Consider the following 9,843-nt stretch of genomic DNA (forward strand, 5'->3'; position numbering starts at 1 on the left):
AGGGGCGGGGAGGGCACCGGAGTCGGACGTGGCCGACCGGCGCCACCCGGCCCCCGGGGAGTTCAGGCGGAGAAAAGAGTTGAAAAGAGCGACGGGACTGCAGCTGAGTTGCTCTTTTATCTACGCTGGGCACGCACCCGGGGGTGAAGGACTAGTTTGTGCATGGCTCAGAGAAAAGCAAACCGCTCTTCCAAGGGTCTTGGGCGGGGCATGAAAGCCTGTGTATAATAAGTGCGCTTTGCTGCCCTGGATGAACAAGATGCATAATTCCACATGTGTTTTTGTTTGTGATCGTGTGAGCACAGTGTCAGGTCTCTGTCCTTGTGAATAAGAATATTCAGGCGCGTTCATCTAGGTGTGCATGGTGTGTGTAGGAGTGTGGAGGGCAGCGGCTTGCAGGACACTTGTCTGCCACTGTGATGCAGGTGTGTGGGCAAGTAGCTCTTTCTCAGGACGGCTGGTCTGACTGGGCTTGTTGCCGCAGGTGTAGAATCTGGGCAGGTTGATGTGTGCCTGGCTGCCAGTTGGCATGGGTGGATTCTAGATCATCCTTACATGACTTGAGGTGACAAAAGACGGTGGTCATCTCTTTCCCTAATGTGAGGACTTCTGAGTGTGTTGATGGCTGCATTCAGTTCTGTAACTAGGCATCTGAAGCTTTCAGTATGATTGCTAGTGTACCAAAGCCTTTAATGGGGCGCCTGTGTTTGGATCTATGTCAAATACATTTACTGAGACACCTAAGTAACAAAAAGGAGACAACGTCTTAGGAAAAAGCAGCATTGTTTTGTTCACTCTCACTATCTCAGTCCCATCTAGTAGAGCTGTAACCAAAGAGTTTGGTTAAGATAAAGGGACCACAATAAGTAATGATTATGGATGATGCAATTCAACTGAAAACCTGTACAGAGCATGCTGCGAAGAAGGGGAATATGGGATTGAGTCTATGCTCTAGTTTTCCAAGGCTAGGATGTACTCCACATAATACAGCCCTATTTGAGCAGCGTTACTCACCGTCATCAGAACCTATTTGTGTTCATTAGCTAACTAACCACTGATTGTTAAAGGGGGAAAAAGCATCCATTACTATGACAGATACAGCTTGCTACTCAAGATCAATAACCCAATTTTGTCTGCCATCATATTTACCCAGAAGCATCAGGTTGATGCTTTCTATCATTTTATCCAACATTGGTAGAGCTAATGACAAAGAAATTGAATATTTTTATAGGAGGCTTACTGGTCTATATCTTACACACACAGACATGGGAACTTATCATTTCCCAATAACTATAGCCAGCCACCTCTTACCATTTCCTGCCTGGCCATCCAAAGCACTTATGGCCTGTAACACATATTTTGCTCTAATCTTGTATATAGTACACTATAATAAGGATTATATTTTGTTATTATCTAAATATTTCATGAATCTGTTTTGGAACTTATTTTCATGCTTAGATTTAAAACCCGTTGAGAGTGGAGAAGTAGCACATATTCTGCTGGTCAGTTTAACCAACCTTTACTAAGAGTATTCTATACATAAGGTTCTGGGAATGCAAGTGTATTCTGCCCTCTAGGAGCTTACCTTATCGTGATAGTAGTAACAGATGCCATATTTTGAGCACCTATTATATGGCAAGCACACTACATGCATTATTAATAATCCCTACAACAACCACACAAGATAGGTATTGCTGTTTCTCTTTGACAGATGAAGAACCCATGGCTCAACTGGTAACTTAGCCAAGCTCACACAGGCAGTCAAAGTGTAGGAGATCTTTCTGTTTTAAAGCTTCTGGTCTTTCTACTGTTTACATGACCTTTCCCTCCTGTGTAGTTTGGTCCAGAGGAGAAACTCATAAAGTATTTATTTCATTAAATAACATGGGGGGTAAAGAGGCTGGTATGAGGCATCAGCTTTAAGGGATCCTACAAGCATTACTGAATTCATGGAGGAGTATGTTTAAATAAGAACCTGTCCGGTATAGAAAAACATTCCCTCTGGTTCACTAACCACTATTTTTTTGTTGAGAGAACATTGAACAAGTGGAACAAAGGGACTGAAATTTATAATGAGGAGTTGCTTGACCATCCATCTGTCCATGTTTTTATCCAACAGCTATTTATGGAGCATGTCTCTGTTCCAGGCATTTTGCTAGATGTTGGGGAGGTGATTAAAAACAAGATAAGGACATTTTACAGTTTAGAAGAGAAGACGGGAGCTAAGCAAATTATCTCACAAATAATGGACTTTATAAGTTAAAGTTCTAATAAGTGCTATTGAGAACTTAGACATACAGAGACATGTAAGAACAAGTCGTAGAGAAAGCTGATCTTGCCCTAGGGGTCAAAAATGGTGGCTTGAAAAAGTGACATTTAAGCTGGAATTTGAATGATGAATAGAGGGTACCTAGGTATAGAGAAGGGAAATTGGTATTCCAGGGTAAGTAATCATTCATTCATTCATTTATTCATTCATTACGATTTTTTTCTGAATGCATACTATATACCCAGCACAGTTCTAGATGCTAGAGATTCAGCAGTGAGGAAAGAGAAACTAAAATCCATGCATTTTTTGGAGGCTACTTTCTAGTTAGGGAATGACAGACAAATAATTAAGAAAGTAATGTACTATATGGAAAAAATAAAGCAGGTAGTGTTAGAGAATGAACATTTTAGACAGTGTGTGCAAAAATCTCAAGTCTGAAGTATTAGGGTTTGAAAGAAGACCAGGGTATCTGGAGACAGAAGAGCAGAGTGCTGTGAGGTTGTCTTTAAAAGTAGGCTGAGTCCAGATCACATAGGGGCCACACGATGTGCTAAGGATCTTGTAGAGCAAATGAAAATCAGTAGGAAATTAGAACAAAGGAGTTAATCATTAATTTATAATTCAATGGAAAATCTGTTCTACTCAATTTGATGTGTAACACTTTCAAAAACACATGTGCAAAGCAAGCTACCTTTGAATTAAAAATAATTCCCTTCCATTAATATATAATCTCAATAGGGAAAAGATAATACTTGCAAACAAGCACACCATCCAAATATATATTAGTGTTCAATCCAGCAGTGGGATATAGAGAATAAATGTTTAAATCAATGATATAGAAGCTGAAAATAACACAGTAATCTTCATTCAATACTCATCTTACAAATGTGGTTTCATAAAGAGTTCTCAGCATCTAGTGTATTTTTCATTTTCTAATCTCAATTGATCTCAGTTAATAAGGAGGTTGTTGTTCAAAAGAATGATTTGTTCAGGATGATTTACCATGGTTAAGATGGCAAAGGAAATTGGAAATTTAAAGATCTGTTAAAAAGACCTAGATGTCAGGCTAATTGACACATTTTGGTTACCCCTTGAAATTACATCCATTTTTAGAATGCCAGATGAACTGTCCAAAAAAGAAGAATTACCCTTTAAACATACTGCAGAATCATCATCAAATAGTTATTTATTAAACAGCTCAACAAGCATGTACACATTCTTTCCATCAGCAGGTTTTTTGTTTGTTTCTTAGAACCAAATATTCATTGTATATAACACTCAATCACAATAATGACTACAAAAGCAGCCATTATGGAAAACAATAATTTTGCAAAAATAAAAGTTTTGTTACCCTAATTCATAATGAAGGTCTCTGGTACCCGTGACTGAGTTTTGCCTGCATAGCTCTTTATCCATGTTTTCTCATATCTCTGCCCATCCCTGATTAGAAGGAAATTAAAGAATTTAAGGGTTATCAGATTTGGCTGTAAAGTGTTTTCTACACCAGTCACTTAATGTATATAAAAGGAGATGTAACTCGTTTACCTCAACACCATCCTTACTGCATAGCCTTCCCAAAGTTGATTCTTAACGTCTTCATTTACCACCAGAACTTCATTATACCCGAGTGCACTCAGGTGAGATTTTGTACCTAATGGAGGAACATATAAATTATCTCCAATCCAGCTCCTTTCCCTCTCAGGTGATAACTGTAGCCTTCCTTTCACCCAAGCCCAAAACCTTGCAGTCATCCCTGACACCTCTCTTCTCTCACCCCACATCCAATCCATCAGCAAGCCCCACGTACAAAAACATGGCCACTCGCCACCACCAACACTGCTAACACGCTGCTCTGAGCCACTCTTAATCTCTCAGTTAAATACTGCAGTAGACTTCTGACTGACCTCCCTATGATCACCTTGACCTTGCTGCTGTCTCCCTACACAGCAGCCAGAGTGAGCCTGGCTCAGAACCTTCCATTGACTTCCCACTTCACTCCAATAAAAAGCCAAGATCTTCACAAACATCAAGCTCTGACATGAAGTGCTGCCAACCACACCCTCACTTCACCAGTGCCTCCATGTCCACACATCCTACCGTAACTGAAAATGGGGTCTGGCTACTCTCCCCTCAAAAGCCAATAAAGAGGCAAGGTTGGTCTGCTTTATTTTGGATGCCGGCAACCGGGCGGAGGGCGTACTCCTGTCCAAAGGCTGACTTCCCCCCACTGACAATCAGGGGGTAAGAGCTTTTATAGGTGAAGGGAGGGGGCTACATGCAGAAACAGCACAGTCAGCTCTGACAGTCATTTTGAAATTGGTCATCAGGGATCTGACCAGCGTCATCTTGTTTTAAGTACAGTTAATCTTCAGTTCCAGGGTTGGTTTGTTTCCATTTCTTGAAGGCAGTTCTCGGAATTGTGGCAGCTGATGTCATGGACACAGTCTGGTCATCATGTAGTTAACTTCTCCACCTGATGAGGGTTTCAATATTTGTAAGATAGCTCAAAGGATAGGGCTCAGAATATTATGTATAGCCCTGAGGAGGAACTAAAAGTCCTTGAATTTGCTTAATGACTAAACTATTATTATTTGGTCTCCTTCAGCTGTTTTCCTTTGTTTCCGTATTTTCTCACTTCTCTGATTAAACTTATTCTTTGGCTAACGTTTTTTCCACAGACAAAAGGCAGGCAGAGGACATGGGGAGCAAGGACCGTAGCGTCCTGCTCTGTTTCACTACCATTCCCCCCAGTCCAGTCTGCTCCAGCCACACTGGTCTTCCCTCTCCAGCTAGAATGCAACAGGCTCACTCTCACTGAAGAGGCTTTGCACTGGCTGCTTTGCCCAGAAACCAGACATCCATTTTGTTCACTCCTTCACCTTTTTTAGGACTTTATTTAAGTATCACTTTCTCACCCCACTCTGTTTAAAATTGCAACCCTCTCCCCTCACCCATCTACTCCTACAGAACCCTTATTCCCTTTCCCAACTTTATTTTTCTTCATAGCATTTACCACCATCTATCATGTGCTATCTTGGTCTTGTTATTCTGTCTATGTCTCTTGCCCCTCCCCACTAGAATGCTCCCCATGAGAAATGAGATTTTTATTTATTTTACTCACCATTATATTCCCAGTTCCTAGAACAGACCCTAGCACATCGTAGGCACTCTATCAATATTTGTTGAATAAATGAATGAATGAAGAAATACAACATAAGTGATAAAATATTCAAATGATGGTATAAAATACGAAAATATTTGGAAATGCATTTCCTAGATCTAGTCATCTTTGTCATGATTCTGATACAGAAGAGACACCTATACTTCTAAGTTTTAAGTCTGAAACCAGTTTGCAAAGGTTCTCAAAAAATCTCTGGCTGTCTTACCAGGGCAAAGGAAAAAACTTTGGACAGATGTTGCACCCAGCACTTTAGAAGGAAGAAATCACTTTCTCATATTAAAAATGTACTCTCTAGAAATGAATGCATATTTTAAAATATTTGATTCCTTTTCATTGGTGAGAATTTCAAGGAGCCGTGCTAATAGTAGCTGTTATTGCACATCCAAAAATCTTTTATAGTTAATTAATTATATGTGAATACCCAATTTGTCCCAAAACACAATTGAAGACATCATTTCAAAATACTTTTATGTATGTTTATCAGGACAACTAAAATTATTTTTCTAAAGAATAATTGCCTGTGAAAACTCCTTCTGAGACAAACCGTTGCTAAAAAAAGATGATACTTTCCAAAACGCAGACATGTAATGCACAAACATACACACACAGATGCACACATTGGCTGTTATAATAATAGTGGGGACGGTAGCTTTGATGATGGGTTTTTCTTTGTTCACACCCTTCCTCAACTCTACTGATTAAGCCCTAAACATTATAAAGGCTCTGAGTTTCACATAACACTGTTTTTTGTTCTTCACAATTCTGTTGCCTTCCTTTAAATGTGCCCTAGATTGCCTCTTTCACACTTGAAGTGGGGTACTCAGACCAAGCACAGTATCCCAGGTGTTTTTGACCAGTCAAGCAGAGTGAAACAAGCTACCACATCCATGTTCCTTGTTCTGAAGATTCTATTTTTATTAATACTGATTAAGATTATAAAGCTTCTGGTGCAGCTGAATGTCAATGTAGACTTGTTCATTCATTGATTCAGTGGACAGATATTTTTTGAGGCCTTACCATGTGTCAAGCACTGAACAATTCTAGGAAATATAAGAATGTATATTGGGGTAGGTAGAATAATTCCCCCCTCAAAGTTGTCCACATCCTAAACCCTGAAACCTGTAACTATGTCACCTTGTATGGCCAAAGGGACTTTGCAAGTGTTAGTAGTTAAGGATCTTGAGATGGGGAGAGTATCCTGAAATATCCAGGAGGGTCCAATGTAATCACAAGTGTCCTTAACAGAGGAAGGGCATAAGGGTCAGAGTAAGAGAAGGGAGAAGTGGAGAAGGACAGGAAAAGAGAGATATTTGAGGAGGACACATTGCTGGCCTTGAAGAAGGAGGAAAGGATCAGACAGGGAGGCAGGAGGTGAGTAATTTTTTTATAAGCCATTCAATGAAATGGGGATAATAATGGCATATATCTTAAAGTGTTGTGAAGATTAAATGATTCGTTTAAGTGCTTGGTACATAATAAAATAATCAAGAAATTTTAGCTGTTATTGTTAAGTTTGAATTTAGAATATTCAAGATTTGATTTCGAATATGGTATGCAAGATAAATTGATATTCAGGGTTATAACAAATTTACAGAAAGGTACATAAACATATAGAGACAGATTAACAAAGAGTTAATGAATATCTATTCATGAATATCACAAAGAGTTAGTGAATATCTATATAACCACAACCCAGGTCCCTGTTCTCATAGAGCTTACAGTTTAGAGGGAGAGAGAAACATTAATCAAATAATCATACAAACAAGTAGAAAATCGAGTCTGGGACAAATGCCTTGAAGGAGATACAAAGTGAATGTCATAATAGCAGGATTTGTCCTAGTCAGGAAGAACAAAGAAAAATTTCCTGAGGAAAAGATACTTGAGTCGACAGCTAAAAAAATAAAGCAGAACTTAACCAGATTGAATGGGAAAGGGAAGAGCATGCCAAATAGAAAGAACAGCAGTTGTGAAGCGATGGAGGCTCCGAGGAGCACCCATTATGAAGAGGCCTTTGAAAGATAAAGAGTGAGAGAAAGTTGGGTTGAGTCAAGATTTGAAAGACTTTAAATGCCAAGCAGAGTCATTCCTTCCTAGACCATGTGAGCTCCTTGAGGTTGGGTCTCAGTCAATTCTGTATCAAACCTAGAATAATATCTGATATATAATAGATGCTCAAAAGACTTGCTAAACTGACTTGAGTGCAGAATTTATTTTGTAGCTAATAGAAGCCACTGAAGATTTTTTTTGGTCAGGTACATTATAATCTTTCCTGGTTAGTGCTAGTAAGAAAAGTATGTAGCAGGTGCTACTTTAGCATGTGGCTGATGTCCTGGAGGACTGAATTTTGTCTGTGCATTCTGAAGCCTTTCCCAGGTGAAAGGTTAACAGAATTGCACTCTGAAGGTGGAATAAGAGTGAAACCTGTTTGCTAAACTGATCCAATGACAAGAATGAATGTGAGGGCACTTGTTAAAAACATAGCTTCCCAGGATCCATCCCAGACCCTCTAAATCAGACCCAGGGAAGATGTAAGTAGCTGTATTTATTAACAAGCACTTTACCTGATTGTTATTCTCAAGAAAGTTTGGAAAACTCTGGTATAGAAAACATTCAAAGGAAAAGGAAAGGCATGTGCCAAAGTATGAACATCTGAAAAAGCCAGAGGTATTTTATGGAAATGATTGGGAAGTAGGGAGATAAGGGGAAGCAGTTATTGCTGAGGCTGGAAACTGTGAAGAGCTTTACCAGTTAAGTTTGTCCCAACTAAGCTAAAAAATCTTGTGAATAATGGAGACCCAATGGAAGATCTTAGGGCAAGGAAGTTAGTTTTTTGGGAGGAAATTACTCAAGAAATTGAAGAGTACAGGTTTGAGAGACATTTCTGAGACATAATTGAGAGCGTTCAATGGCTACTTCCATGAGAGAAGTAAGAAAGGAGAGGTGGAAAATGAATCCAAGATTTCTAATGTGGCAGACTTCCCTTGTTAGAGAGGGGATGGTATGGTAAGAAAGCATTCCAGTTTAGAATTAGAAATATGGAACTAGAAACCTCCAGTTTGGGAGCAAGTTCTCAGGGCAGAGAATATGGTTATGGGATCATTGGAACCATGGGAATTTCATTTGAATGAGGATGCAAATTGATAAATGGACCAAGCACAAAATTACAGGGAAACAGGCATGTTTAAGTAGCACCTAGAGGAGAAATCAGCAAAGGAGACTAAACAGAGATGGAAGAGTTAGCAACTGTGATCTTGGCTATCTGAATCATTTAATGCTTCCTATACTCCCAAGCTAGTGAACTGAAAAAACATTTCCATTAAGATTGGACTCATAAATAAATATTTGCCACCTATCTAGAACATTTTAACAGTAAAATTCTAGAAAACCTGCCATTGGTTGATCCAATCATCTAAAAGAAACATACAAAATCTAGATAAGCCACTGATTCTTAAATTCAAGAACACCAGAAGTCTTTGATACTTGGATTTTAGTCCTGGCTCTTCCACTAATTTGGGCAAATTATTTAACTTCTATGAACCTGTCTTCTCATCTTCAAAAAAAAAAAAAAAGGCTGGGATAGCTAGATTTCTTCTGTTACTTCCAGTTCTAAAATCTAAATTTTCTCCAGAGACCCAAGCAAAGTCTGAGATGAAAATTTTAAATAGATTTATTCAAGAGCAAATCTTGAAGTAAGGATACCTATTTCCCAACCCCACCCTTCCCTCTTCCTCAATGAATATTGATTGGGAAATATTTAAATTTATATAGGAGGCACTGGATATTTTTACAATTCCTCTCAGTACAGCTTTGATTGTCACTCATCCACTCTGAGTCGTGTCTAGTGTCACCTAAGTGGAATGGCATCCATTTGCACCCCACCTAGAAGAGTCTCTCCTTTCTCAGTATCTTTGGAGTGGCTTGTCAAGCACATGAAGTTCCCTACCTCCCTACATCCCAATGGAATCACCACAAGCTTTCTTCAGGACGTGTGTTAAATCAGTCTGTGCTCTCAACTGAGGGACCCTATGCGGCTCGGTGCACACTCAGGACTTCAAGAGCTAGAGACTTTTTTTTCCTACTAGATTGTAGAAAGTAAGGGCAGGGCAGAAAAAGAAACGTCTACTTTTTAAAAACCCTGACTCCTTTGCAAGGAGCATTTATATAATCAAGTAACACTGGTGTAGGACGAGTGAGGAATTGAACCAGGGTCGGTCTACTTCACTTGATTCCTGCAAATACTTGTGCCAAACTGTGCTTCCTAGAGTAATGGAGTTATGTCAATAAAAAAAAAAAAAAAAAAAAAAAACCCTTGTGAGGCCGTCCGGGACTCCGATTGCAGCACGGAGGAGGGAACGCACGCACGCAATCTTCCATAAAGGCAGTTGGATATTTT

At 39.4% G+C, this 9,843-nt stretch overlaps 1 long non-coding RNA gene across 1 annotated transcript; it reads right to left on the bottom strand.

The window, feature by feature from the left end:
• Positions 1 to 3,437: 3,437 nt before the first annotated feature.
• Positions 3,438 to 4,629, bottom strand: LOC113611111 (uncharacterized). Its single transcript, XR_003429351.1, has 2 exons — positions 3,815 to 4,629; positions 3,438 to 3,709 (listed from the first exon to the last, which is right to left on the bottom strand). It is a non-coding gene; the product is annotated as an uncharacterized LOC113611111 (long non-coding RNA).
• Between the last annotated feature and the right edge of the window lie 5,214 nt (positions 4,630 to 9,843).

This window comes from Aethalodelphis obliquidens, unplaced genomic scaffold, assembly GCF_003676395.1.
Source record: "Aethalodelphis obliquidens isolate GAN/ISIS:26980383/991018 unplaced genomic scaffold, ASM367639v1 scaffold68, whole genome shotgun sequence".
Classification (NCBI taxonomy): domain Eukaryota; kingdom Metazoa; phylum Chordata; class Mammalia; order Artiodactyla; family Delphinidae; genus Aethalodelphis; species Aethalodelphis obliquidens.